Here is a 13,968-nt window from a genome sequence, read left to right as displayed (position 1 = left end):
GGGGATGTAGTCATTAGGACACTAGAAGATACCACTACATCTGAGGTTGTGTCAATCACATCACATGCAATCTAATTTGCTCCGCTAGTAGTTGAAGATCTTGAGAAAAAGCATGTAAGACTAAAGGACATGCATGTGGCTTTAATTGCAAGCCATAACAAGTTATTCATTGAAAATGTTGCATTATAAAGGAGCAAATAAAGAAGATGACTACAGACTGTTCAGGAGGAATTAGACCTGAAGAGTTAGAAAGGATGAACAAAGAATTATAGAGGGTCAAAGAAGAGGCTGAAAATAATTATTTTGACATCAAGAAAGCTTCAATTTTGCAGGTGGCAGATAAAATTATTGAAAAATTGAGCAAGGTGCGCACCTCATATTCTTTGACTTCACAGCTCCTTAGTTAGCTAGATTAAATTCATTCATTCTTTCAACCTATTAGGACCATGTGGATGCCAAAGGGTCAGAATTTAAAAGAGGTCACATTGGCCGTAAAAAATGTAGCCTCTCCACCCCAAATTTTAGGGGTGACTTGGAAGAATTATAATTTATTGATTAAGGAGTTTCCCAACATTGAGGATGAAAATAAGGCATTGATTAAAATAATTGATTCTTTCGAAGGATTAAAAAGGCGGGATATCCCCACAATTTTGGCAGGTGATGGGCAAATACAAAGTTTAGAAGATTGGAAGCAGGGCTTCCAAGATGCCATAAATACAGTTTTGACTTCCTTGGCTACTGATCCAGCTCAAAGTGAATCATATTATAATATTATTGATAAAATCATGGAGGTTGACTATGTTGGCACTTGCTTGAATATTGCATTGATGAACTTTTATATTTTTATTGATGTCAATTATAACCGGTAATGATGTTGTAACAATATTGTTTTGCAATCGGTAGGAGATCTTGTGAAGGAAACTGGTATTACAAGACAAGAAGTGAGATCAACCGGTAAACCCTACCTATTGATATACTAAACCCTAACCAATGGAGCTTGGTGAATCATTTGTATTTGTTTATGGTCAAATGATGAGTGATAATGATTATGCCACGTATGCATGTTGTATGAGAAGAGTTTCAAATAGTTTTTGGCACATAGAGATAATGGTTTTTATCTTGGGAATGAGAAAGTTCATTGCATGTAATAGAAACCACGTGATGAGTTTCAAAGTGCAATGAAGTGGTGATCAAGGAGTGGTCGAGGCTTTCTTGATTGATGTGCAATGATTGCTATGTAATCAAATGGTCATACTTGAATCGATTTGTTTGTAATCTTTATGAGATCTTAGGTTTGTGACATGTTACCAACCTAATATTTTGTTTATAGGGTCAATACATTGTTTTGTTGTAGTGTTGGCAATTTTGGTTGAATGTAAGAGTGATTGGTTGTCGAACCAGATGATGTATCTGCAATATGTGTAAAGGCAAATTGGAGCATTAAAAGGATTTGATTAGGCAAAATAGTGATATTCACTAGATTAGCAAACCCCTGTTGTTCTCTAACAATTACAACAGTCAAATCCCTTAACTGGGTAAGCTCTAACAAGCTTAGTGTTATCTAAATCCTCTAACTAGGTGATCCATTAGCTTGGATTTCAAATCCTCTACCAAGGTTACTCCTAATAGGGTATTGCTTCTAATAGGGCATTATAGTCAATCCCTTAACTGGGTGGTCCTTAACAAGATATGTTCTTAACAAGACTTATTGTAAAGCTTTAACAGGCTTGGCTCTTAACAAGGCGAACTTCAAAAGAGTGTAGAATAATTGTGGGTATTCATCCCCATTGTGGTTTTTCCCATTTGGGTTTCCACATCAAAATCATTATTTCAAGTGGTGAATGTTTTTGTGGTTATGTTTGATATGGTTAATTTGCTTACTAGCTAAATCCACTTAGATATGATATGAAGACCAACAACAATCTGAAATGATCTTTTACTTTTGTTAGTAAAGTATTTGGATGTTTTGGTTAAAAGGTTTTGAGAGTTTTAGAGTTATTTTATTGTTATTTTGTTATGACAGTCAACTGGTTTACTTGACGGTGATATTGCAATTTGTAGTTCAGTGTTTGAACCAGCCAGTTCTAAGTTTGCCTTGAGAGGTTGTTTTTGTTTGATGAAAAGTTTATGTTGGTTTTATATCTACTGATTCACCCCCCCCCTCTTAGTAGTTGACCAGATCCTTATTGATTCATCATACCATCAATTGGTATCAGAGCATTTCAGGTCCTCTAAGGTCTAAGCCTAACAACTTGAGGTAAAGATCTTGAAGAACATGATGAAGAAAGAAGGTCCAAAGTTTAATAGGGAAAACTACAAAATATGGAGTGATAGAATGAAAATCTATATCAAGAGTCTAGGAAGTCAATACTGGGAACATGTTGGTACTCAATATGTTGCATCTAGTGGGACGATGTCTGATAATCAAAAGAAAGAGCAACAAGAAAACAATCAAGCATTGGAGGCCATTATCAGTTCTTTGTCTAATTCAAAGTATGTTGATGTCCATGATCTGGAGACTGCTTATGAGGTATGGAAGAAACTTGAGGAAATCTATAGTGGTGATGAGCATGTGAAGATTGCTAAAGAAGAGAGTCTGAGAGGAAAATTTGATGACATGCAAATGGCTAAAGGTGAGAATATACAACAATATGGCCAGAGGATCAAAGAGATAGTTGGTGAGATCAATAGTGCTGGTGGTAAAGTGGAGGATGCCATAGTGGTTAGTGTTGGTTCCCAAAACCATAGATTGGGAAACCAAAGACTTGCGTATTCCTCAGTTAATCCAATCAGCCTTATCCAACGAATAGGAATGGTGGAAGATCAAATTCCTCTGCACTTTAGGATCCACTAAACCCAAGTGGGTTTACCTTACACTCTTAAGCACAAAAGAGGTTTATTTTAAGTGAATTTAAACTGTGGGAGTTAGCAATTGCAGGGATGGCAAAAGGTTTTCCTACAATTATGCTAACACAAGTGCTTTTTATTGACTGCCTTTAAAATTGATAAAATGAGTGTGAGTATAGTTGTATTATGCAAAAGATTACTGTTAGGACTTTAAGCAATTATGACAAAGAGCAGTACTTATAGGAATTAGAAGATTTGTTTTTCTGATAAGGACCTAATGCATAAAAACTTATTCAACAAAGATTAATAACATACCAGTGCCTTTATCTGATAGTTAATGAACAACATTGTGGACAAGAATCACTATCAACTCAAGAGACAATTATAAGACCATCACTGTGAAGGTTTCATTATGTGTTGCATGAAAAATAAAACCCAATTTTACATTCAATACATCATGTGATGGCACATCATAGAAAATCCAAAAAGATTTATCAAGAGGACATATGATTTCATCAAATACAAAATTACACACAACAATCTGAAGATAAAAACATGAAATCTTGTATATTAACTTCTGGAATAAGAATGTAAAAAAAAAATGCACTTACAAATACTCCAATATATTTAGTTTGCATAGAATAAACTCCTCATCCCTATTAGACCTTTCTAAAACATAACACTTGTGGCCCAACCAATAGTAGTATTATCTATCTATCCCCTATGATAAAAAATGACTCGCTGCATATATGTGAGCCAAAGGATTTAAATGAAAGGACATACCCTTTCATCTTGTTAAACTAAACTTGACTAAAATCTAGCACCTAACTACTTAACTACTAGACACAAAATATAAAAATTAGTTCAAGCCGTCCAGTATTGTATCACACTTTTGTATGTGCTCCAAATAATTATTGTCCTGGTGAGTACTGGTGTTGAATACAATATCCCTGATAGCGATCTCCATGGTAACCATTCTCTCCATCTTCTTACCTATCTCCTTCATATACAAAACATCTGCTTGGGCAATATTAAGGGATGTGTTGACTACATTCTGGCATTTTGTAATTCAAATCCCTTTGTCCTTTAACTGCTCTGCATCATCCACAATATCTGGCACACCATACCTAACAATATCCTTACAATTGGTAAATTAATGCTTAATGTCTACACAAAATACCTTATGCTTGCTCAACCTACTCTGGATCTTCTCAACAATTTTCCCATCGACACTCTTCTCTTTCAACAATGCCTTCAGCCTCTTCAAAATTATTTCATGAGAAGACATATTATCCCGAGTCTTCTGAAAATTTGTCAAGAATTCTTTGAGTACTTCCAACAAGTGATCAAGCCTGTTTGTCAATAAAACATAAGCAACATCTTCCCTGGCAGTCCTGATTTGCCTTCTTAGCTTAATGTTTTATTTCATTTAGTCTTCATATTTCTTTTTCCATTGTACATAAGTATCAATTATCTGTGGTACTTCATGACCATGACTTCTCAACAGGTCTCCATATAAATTCTTATATTTTTTACCCTCCTTTAATACCCACTGCATTTGGGCCTTATTTAGTTTTGCAATGTCAATCCCCAAATCTACGGTGACAATCAGATTAAATTCTCCCACTTTCAACCTCATCATGTTCCCAAATGCCTTATCTACATCTATAATCTTAGGTCTTTTATTTGGAGTGTATAGGGCCCAAAGAAACATTTCCTCTTCATTTGGGTCATATCTCGATCCAATAAAAATGTCATTAACACCCTGTATGTCTAACTTTAGATCCTTTCTATCAGAATGCAACAAGCTGTCAAAAATGAAAGAAGCACTCAAGTCCCATCCTAGGAACAAAATGATGCTTGCCTCACTAAGAAGTTGTCTTCCTCTCTGTGGTGTCATTGTGGCCACTTCTGCATCAATGTCTCCTTTAAATTTTTTAAGCATCTCTGCTTCATTTTCTGGGGTGACATTTGGGATGCTCTCCCTCAACTTTTTCCCTTTGTAATGGTACAAGAATTCCTTAAACTCTTTGGATTGTACAAAAACTTCATCTGCAACAAAAGTTGCATGCTCTTCCATTCTCACATCTATGTTGGCATTTATTCTCACCATTTCTTTCTCCTGGATCTCTTCCACTTCTTATAGTTCAGGTGCATGGAGGGTAGATACAGCTATATTCTCATCATACCCACTCTCAGAGTCTCCTTCTTCTTTTAGTTCTTGAAGCCTCTACTTCTACTCTTCCAATTTTTGGTTCAATTCCTCTAAGACTTCATCAATGTCATCCCGCTCCTTGTTTCTAAATAAATCTTTAGCCTCCATGGTATTGCAAATATTCTCCTAGGTTCTGGCTCTTCCTGCAGTGGTGGATATATCCATCTGGATCATAATTTTTCTGATCTTGGTGCCCATACAAATTGTACTCCTCTACTAGGTTATTTTCTATCATCTCATAAGCCTTGGTAGATACAATGGTGAAGTCTCCAAAATGCAAAGTGCTAGGCATAAATAGCTGCTTGTGTGCACCATCCAAATGCTTGCATTTGACATACTAAGCTTCCTAACAATCTCTAAATAAGCAATCCTATCAGGAACTAATGTAGGAAACATATATTGAACACCCTCAAAACCATAAACCCTCAAAAAAGTAAAATTCTGGCATACAAACTAGTCACCCCAATTGTGGTTGACCCTAGTGTCTCCAAAAGCATGGGGTCTCAAGAATATCTTAATCTCCTATGAGATAGACCCATCACATTCTACTCCAAAAAATCTATACAAGGGCTTGACAAAATATTCTTCAAACAACACATAGTGTGATTTGTCAAACCTTGAGTCCCATAGGGATACCCATAATTGAACTGGTTGGTTTTGTCCCTCTTTGTTCCTGGAAGTCACCTTTAATTCTCCTGGCCACAAACCTTGCATCTGACCATGAAACAAAACCATATGCATTAGCAATGAGTAAAAATTGAAAGTAGAGTTAGGCTCTATTTGTATACTCAAAAATCCTTCATGTAGCTTCTCTGCCAAGTAGGCTGCATAATCAAATGGCCTTGGCTCATGCATTTGAATGTCTATAGCCAACACTAATGGACCTATTCTTGTAACATCAGGAACTTCCTCCCCACAAACCTGGCCGCATGCCTAATATGTGTACTATAATTTTTTTCTGAACAGGGTAATTTCAAAAGGAGGACCATCTTGCTCTGTGAGTCGTCCCTTCTCCTTTTTGTGAATTGCTAACTTCCACATTCTATGAGCAGTGTCCATTTGGGTGTACTCTCCTTCTAGGTCTATAAAGGATAGGGGAATGTAGGGCTCATAAGACATGCCGAAAACCTCCTAAATAGACCCAACTGATATCCAGATGAATGGATCCCCATTGGGCAGTTGGATGCATCTTTTTTCTTTGTTGTATTTCTTGGTGAGAAATTCCAATAATCTAAGATTCAGAAAAACATTTGGGACCACCAGTTTGCCCAAATTTGTTGTCCAAGGGTTCAATAATGGCATATCCTTATTCTGCCTAAGGTAGTGATATAAAAACAATTTGTGGCCCCTTATAGTTGTCTAGATATCTGCAACCCCTTTGTACTTATCTTCCAATTGATCCTTGGGTGGAAAATAGGTTTTAGACCTCCTAAACTTAGCACTAGATGACTCCATCTAGTCAATCATGTCCTGGTTCAACTTTCTCTTTTGCACACCCTCCACAGACTTCATCTTTTTTGATTTAGTTGACTGTGTATTTAAAATCTCTATGACCTTTCTTTTACCTTGTGAACTAGAAGCCTCTATGATTAAATTCTTGAATTCTTAAATTACCCGCACTTCTTGTCTACAACATCAATGTTGGCGATTGAAGAAACTGTGAATAATTATGGCACGAAAACTCTTTCTTTATGCCGGATATGCAATGGCTAGAGTCTGTAACGATAAAAAACTTATTAGATTTTCTTTGTGTAGATCCAACCCACTTGATCGCGAGGATTAAATAATGGCTATCATATCAAACATTCTAATAGCTAATTGGTGTTACCCCACCCGATAATTCAATTACTTGGCGCCATCCGTATTTTGTGTTCCTTCAATTACCTTTTTGTCTTTCTGATCGGTATAGGTCATTCCGATCAATCCTTCTGATCACGCCCCAATCGTTTCACTTTTTTCCTCAAGGCTTGACTTATCCTGATGGATCCACCTTTCCTTTCTATTAGTCAGCTTTTCTTTATGTCACATTGGGGTATGTCTCTCTAATGAAACCTTCTTCTTCTTATTCCTCCAGTCGCTCCATCGGCCTTTGGAATGAAGTCACTTAATACGTCATCCAATGGTCCCATGACATCTAACTTTCTTTTTGATCAGCGTAAATTTCACCGATTGCTTCATTGGGCATCGGAGTAGCGTATTTTCCTCACTTCCGATAGTTATAGTCTCCTTGATAGATCCGCCTACTGTGGTATTCTGCCCATCGGGCATTGGCACAACTGTAAAAATGCTTCTCTGGTAGTGTAAGCTATCCCAATGAGTCTTCCTGCACCTTACTCTCCTTATTGGGTTGCTTCGATCTATTAGTGTAAGCTTTCCTGATGTAGTCACTTTGTTTGTGCCGAGCTAATCTTCCTCATCAGGTATCAGGATAACCCAAAATGCATCTCCCCGACAATGTATGTTATCCTGATGAGTCTTACTCCCTTTTTTGCTCGGTATCACTTTATCGGAGAAAGTCTCCTTCTCCATTTAGTGCATCGGGTATTAGGGTAACATAAATTAGGACCTCCCGATAACCTGATATCACCGCTATGAAGACATCACCCCATCGGTTATCGGCAAGACCTCCACCGATAGCCTCATCGGGTATCGGGATAACATTTTTCCTCGTTGTCGATAGCGTATGTTACTCTGATGACTCTGACTTCCTATCATATCATCGTCGTAACTTGCCCCAATGCATTTCCACTTAGTCACACATTTTACTACTACTCTCACTTTAAGAAACACCATCAGCATGAGTTACTCTAACCAACATACTCCTTTCTCCTTGTGTGATCTCATCAGGGTAACTTATGCCGATAAGAATTTTTTTTGCATTTTTTACAAAAGAAGCCCATCTCCATGGATGCAGCTTTTAATAACCATACCAAAATATTTCTCCCACCATTTACATCTCTGAACATGCTTTCAACCCTTCTCTATGCTAACCTTCCAACAATTTCTTTTTTAATAAAACTAATTTTGAAGATGAGGATTGCCAGAATGCCATCATACTCAACACTTCCCTTGAATATGCCCAAGTGATGCCTTTTTATGATTACACTGCAACATATCACCTGCACATACAATCCAGCAATAAATGCTCCTATGATGAAACTATATTCAAGAGCATCCATATATAGTACAAAAATATTTTGTAAAAATATGTGCTAACAATGGCTCTTTCTTGGGATGTATGTTCTTTTTAAGGACATAGCAAGATCCGAGCTATCTTTGGAAAGAAAACCAAAAAGAAAATTGAAAACACATAACATAAAACATAAGGAAAACTATTTTACTATGATACAAGAAATACTCCCTGATTATGAAGAAAAGAAATGCTTGAGGTATTGAGCATGGACTGGAAATTCCAGCACTTCGCCATTAGTATCCTGCAAGTAATATGAGTTTTCTCCACTTTTCTCCAAGATGATATAGGGTCCTAGGAAGCCAGAGTGCATCAAATTTTCCATGTTTTCCTTTGTCTTGGTCCTTGGCATTTCATTTAATTACCCATTCTCCTCCTTCAAATATTTTGTCACAAGCCTTGTTATCATGTAAAGCCTTAACCATCTGTTGCCTCTAAATTTTTCTTTCCTGAGCCTCTTTTTTATACTCATCTAGCTCAGCCAATGCCATGAACCTATCCCCCATGAAGTTTACTTCTTATGAACACTCCTCTATAACAAATTTATAAACTGGAAGCAAATTATTCAAGGGTAATCTTGCTTCTTTGCCATATATAAGATCATATGGAGAAAATCATGTGGACTTCTTGATTGCCACTCTGTCAGCCCATACTGCTAAGATCAATTTTGAATCCCAAGCTCTTTATTATCACCCAACATCCTTTTAATAATCTTCAACAAGTTCTTATTGCTTGATTTTGCTTGTCCATTTCCTTGTGGATGGTAAGGTGATGAATAGGACAAAGTGATGCCATAATTTTCATAGAAATTGGAGAACTCCTTAGATCTAAAACACATCCCATTGTCCACCACAATCTTCTGAGGTACTCCAAATCTAGTCAGAATGTTTTCTAGGAGGAACTTTGTCACAACTTTGCTTGTAGCCTGTCTTGTGGGAATAGCTTCAACCTATTTAGTGAAATAATCAGTAGCCACCAAAATCCATTTGTACCCAGCACTAGATTTGTTTGCTATTTCCCCTATGAAGTCAGTAACCACATCTAGAATGGTTCTTTTGTATGCATGAGTCTGAGAGGAATAGTTCCATTATACTTAAGCTTTCCTGAAAACTTTTGACATGCTTCACATTTTCTGATATAAGCATGACAATCCTTGAAAACTTGAGGCCAATAATATCCAGCATTAAGAATTTTATGAGCAGTGATCTTTGCTGAGAAATGGCCTCTGCATACACCTTCATGCAAGTCTTTTAGAATAGCAGATGCTTGATACTCATCTAGACACAATAAGAGAATACCATCTCTATTTTTCTAGTATAAATCTCCATTAAGTAATACATAACTAGATGTTTGAAGCTTTAAATTTCTTTTCTGACTATCATTTAAACTATCAGGACACTTCATGTATTTCAAGTAATAAACAATATTTGTATACCAAGGGCACCTCTCAATGATCATTTGTGCATCCTCCAACTCTATTTGATTTACCTGTGCTGCTTCAAGATCAGATTTTGCCATCAATTTTGCTAAACTCTGACCCCTCACCAACTTTGTGATATGTATATCAATATTGAATTCTTCGATATGGTTTATCCATATGCACCTCCTTCTAGTTGTCTCTGGTTGTCTGAAGATGTCTTTAACAATAGCATTTGGTACATATGCAATAACAGTGGCACCAACCAGATAGGGTCTGAAAGCTTTTATAGCTTTCACAAGAACATAAGCCTGTTTTTCATTTAAATCATAATTCAACTCAAATGCTTGCAATATTTTGCTAAAGATTGCCATTGGTTGTTCATAGCCGTCATCATTATTTTGTAACATGATAGTAGCAATAGTATGGAATGAAGCAAATGAGAACACTTGGAAAGGTTTAGAGAAATCAGGGGACTTTAATACAGGGGCTTCCTTGATGGCTCTTTTGATGTTTACGAAATCTTCAAGGGCTTCATTAGTCCACTTTATTTCAGGACCCTTTTTCAACATTTTAGAAATAGGTTTTACAATCTCAGAGAAGTTTGAAACAAATCTTCTTACAAAGTTAATTTGATCAAAAAAAAGATTAAATTGCCTTAACTGTTTTAGGGATTTGAATATTATTAATAGAAACAATCCTTTCTGGATCAATTCTCACACCATCTTTTGAAATGATATGACCTAACAATTTCCCTTCAGTAACTCCAAAATGATACTTTTTGGGATTTAAAGATATGCCATATTCTAATGCTCTAATAAAGATTTTTTCTAGGTCATTACAATGGTCTTCTGCTTTTTTAGAATAAACAGTCATATCATCCTGGTAAACTGCCAAGATATAATCAATCAACCCCTCAAAGGCTACATCCATAGCCCTCCGAAATGTAGCTCCTACATTTGTCAGTCCAAAAGGCATCCTAGCATAGACATAGGTGCCTCAAGGCATGGTGAAAGCAGTTTTGAACTTTTCTACTTCCCTAACTTTGACTTGATTATAGCCTGAGAAGCCATTCATCATAGATAACAATTCATTTCCAGTGACCTTTTGCAAAAGAGCCTCCATGTTAGGTAAAGAATAATTATCTTTTTAAGATGAAACATTTAAATTCCTAAAGTCCAAACACAGTCTAATATCACCATTCTTTTTTCTGGTTGGGACCAAATTGGACACCCATGTTGAGTGCCTTATGGGCTCAATAATACCAACATTTCTCATTTTCATCATCTCTTCTTTCAACTTTGGAGCCAAAGTAGGGTTTATTGGCCTTTGCTTTTGTCTAAAAGGTTTTGCATCAGACTTTAGAGGTATCTCATGCTGGAACAAGTCTTCCCTGTATGCTTTAAGGTCATCATATGACCAAGCGAAGACATGTATGTACTTCCTTAGTAAATTAATCAATACTGTTCTAATTTTCTGTGTGAGCTTTTTTCCAATGTATACTTATCTTGGATTGCTTTCACTTCCCAAGTTTATTTTTTCAACATCTTCACATCCTCCTGAATTAGGTCTAAAAATTACTATATCTTTATCATCAAACGTTCTTTCAAGCTCTATCAATCCCTTTGGGATTTTATTTGTTTTCACCTGCAACATCTCTTGCCCAAGTATAGTCTCTTTGCCATCCTTGTCTTCCATAAGTCCATTCCAATCAATTTTTTGGTGCTCATACTGATCCTCACAAAACAAAAATTTTAGCAAATCCCTATCATCATCAAATATTTGTCATCTCTTTATATTGTCACGGACTGATGGTCGGGTCTTGATTTCTACTTGGGTAATATTAGCAAAAGGGATATCATTATGTTTGATTGCTAGGTTAGCCATGAAATCTGCCAAAATATTATTGGACCTTTCAATCCAATTGATGGAGAAAGCATCAAAAAATTCAATGTAATCCCAAACCTCGTTCCTATAGCTTCTTAATTTTGCATTTTTTGTAGCAAATTTGCCTCTCATGTGTGAAACAGCTAGTTTTGAATCACTATAAACTGTTAGTAACTTAATGCCATGTTTATTTGCTATTTTAAGTTCTAAAAAGAGGGCCTCATATTAAGCAATATTATTAGTACACTTAAAAAACAACAAAAAAGATTATTTAAAAGATTTTTCATTAGGTGAAATAAATACAACTCCTGCTCCATTTCCATCCTTACTACAGGCACCATCAAAATACAATTTCCAAATTAAATTTTCATTTTGTTTAACTGTTTTTGTAATTTCATCAACTTTTAAACGTTTAGAAATACTTACCTGAAAGTTGTCCATATCTGAGTGGCAAAAACAAGTTACTTCATCGAGATCAACTTCTTCTATGAGGTAGGGAGACCTTGGTTCTCTGTTTATCCTCACCTCTGTCCCTTTTACTGGAATAGTGGCATATGACAAGTCAAGTTGGACATGTCCACCCACCAGGTTAGAGCACTGTCTGGACAACAACTTCCCATAGTTCACAAACACTTTTACAACTGTGATATCTGTCTTGTATGTAGTGTTTGGGCAGGTTGGGAATCTGAACTCAACGTCCTTAATAATTCCTACTATAGGAACTAACCTATTGTCCATGGCATAGAACTTACCGTAAGGTGTATCAACATGAATTCCCAATTCTTCATGACATCCTCTGGCATGATATTTACTGCTGCCCCTAAATCTATAATGCAATTTTTTAGCATTTTTGTGTTTATCAGCAGTGTTAGATAGAAAGGATATACACGTGTGAGATTTTTGGTAATAGACATGCCAAGATACACCATAGGAGGATCTTCTTTTAATTTAGGACCTTCTGTTAGGTCCCAGAGACAATTGGGGGGGGTGAATCAGTTGTCAAATAAATTCAAACCAAAAACAACTTAACCAACTTAATGCTTAATACCGATAAACCAGTTTAACATGCCGATAGACAGTTTTAACAGTTAATTGCTATACCGGTAAGGATTAGTGCAAGAAACATAAAGACAAAGTCATCCACAACACATAACACCAATATTTGTACGTGGAAACCCTGTAAGGGGAAAAACCACGGTGGGAAACCTTACCCACAATCAGATGATACTACTGCAGATAGTAAGTGTACATAAATGGGATCTGCACATGCAGAAAGGCCAAGCGCCTAGAGCACACTTCTCAATCACAAAATGGGAGTCACATTGACTACATTTGGATGGTTAAATCCAATAAGAATGTATTGCACAAAATAGCATCTTCATATGCTGGATTCAGTACCAGTGTAGTTCTGATTGTCTTCACAAAAACCCTCCTTCAATCTTCAAATGATGTATGCATGTATAGCTCTGCCTATTCTCGCATATACCTTTTCACAATCCATAACCTAAGACCAATTTTAGTAGGTCGGCTCTACAAGATATTACAATAAAAACATTTTACAAACAATACAATATCCGATGCAATAACTGATTCAACATGTCGGCTTAATGCATTTACAACAATAATTAATCATCTCCATAGCGTGTCGTGCTGATCTGGAAAAGATAAACATGTCGATGTAACCCTGGACCTATTTGTCGATAACAACAAATATGTAAATATGAATATATCAATAAACAAAACTCCAAGACAAAGTGTCCACACGATGTCTTCGATATTACCAAGTGTTTTCCATATCATTCCAAGTATCGGTGATCATTATATCACGCCGGTGTACCAAATACTGGTGACTGTGCATGAGTCACTTGCTTGCCAGTGAATGTTGCTAATTCTCCAAAGTGCTAGAGTTGATAAGTGTTTAGTAGGTGTTGACATCAATGACAAAACCATACCAAAATACCAACACCTTCCCTACTTACTTCTCCAACATTAGATATAATTTTCAACGTCTCATTCTTGTAATCTGGGAATTTCATTACTTCTAGCAGAGGCATAGATGTCTTTACTTGAGACAACGCCTGGGACATGAATGAATTACTATTTGAAATGGGCTTACTTACTTGCTTCTTCTCCACAGGCTTAATTAGTTTAGGTGTTTCTTCTTTCTTTCCTCATTCTGGTATTGCTTCCTTTCCCTTTTTGGCATTTGCATCCTTACTTTTGAAAGTGTTGTCTTTGTTCCCATCTGGTTTTTTAATTTTAGCAAACATACTTGTTGGCTTTCCCTGGTCATTATTTACATTCATATTTCTCAGCTGATAATTGCTCTTAACTTGTTCTACTACTATAATAGTGAAGGCTTTCTTCTCTTCCTTAGTTAAGTTCCTTAGTGAAGGCATTGCATCATCCTGA

At 36.3% G+C, this 13,968-nt stretch overlaps 1 pseudogene; it reads right to left on the bottom strand.

Annotated features, from left to right (window-relative positions):
- The window catches only part of LOC131067488 (cyclin-dependent kinase F-4-like), a 54,629-nt pseudogene extending 42,335 nt beyond the window's left edge, over nt 1–12,294 (bottom strand).
- Between the last annotated feature and the right edge of the window lie 1,674 nt (nt 12,295–13,968).

This window comes from Cryptomeria japonica, chromosome 10 (assembly GCF_030272615.1).
Source record: "Cryptomeria japonica chromosome 10, Sugi_1.0, whole genome shotgun sequence".
Lineage (NCBI taxonomy): Eukaryota > Viridiplantae > Streptophyta > Pinopsida > Cupressales > Cupressaceae > Cryptomeria > Cryptomeria japonica.
The sequence above is the reverse complement of the archived record's forward strand: the minus strand, read 5'-3'. Positions and strand labels throughout refer to the sequence as shown.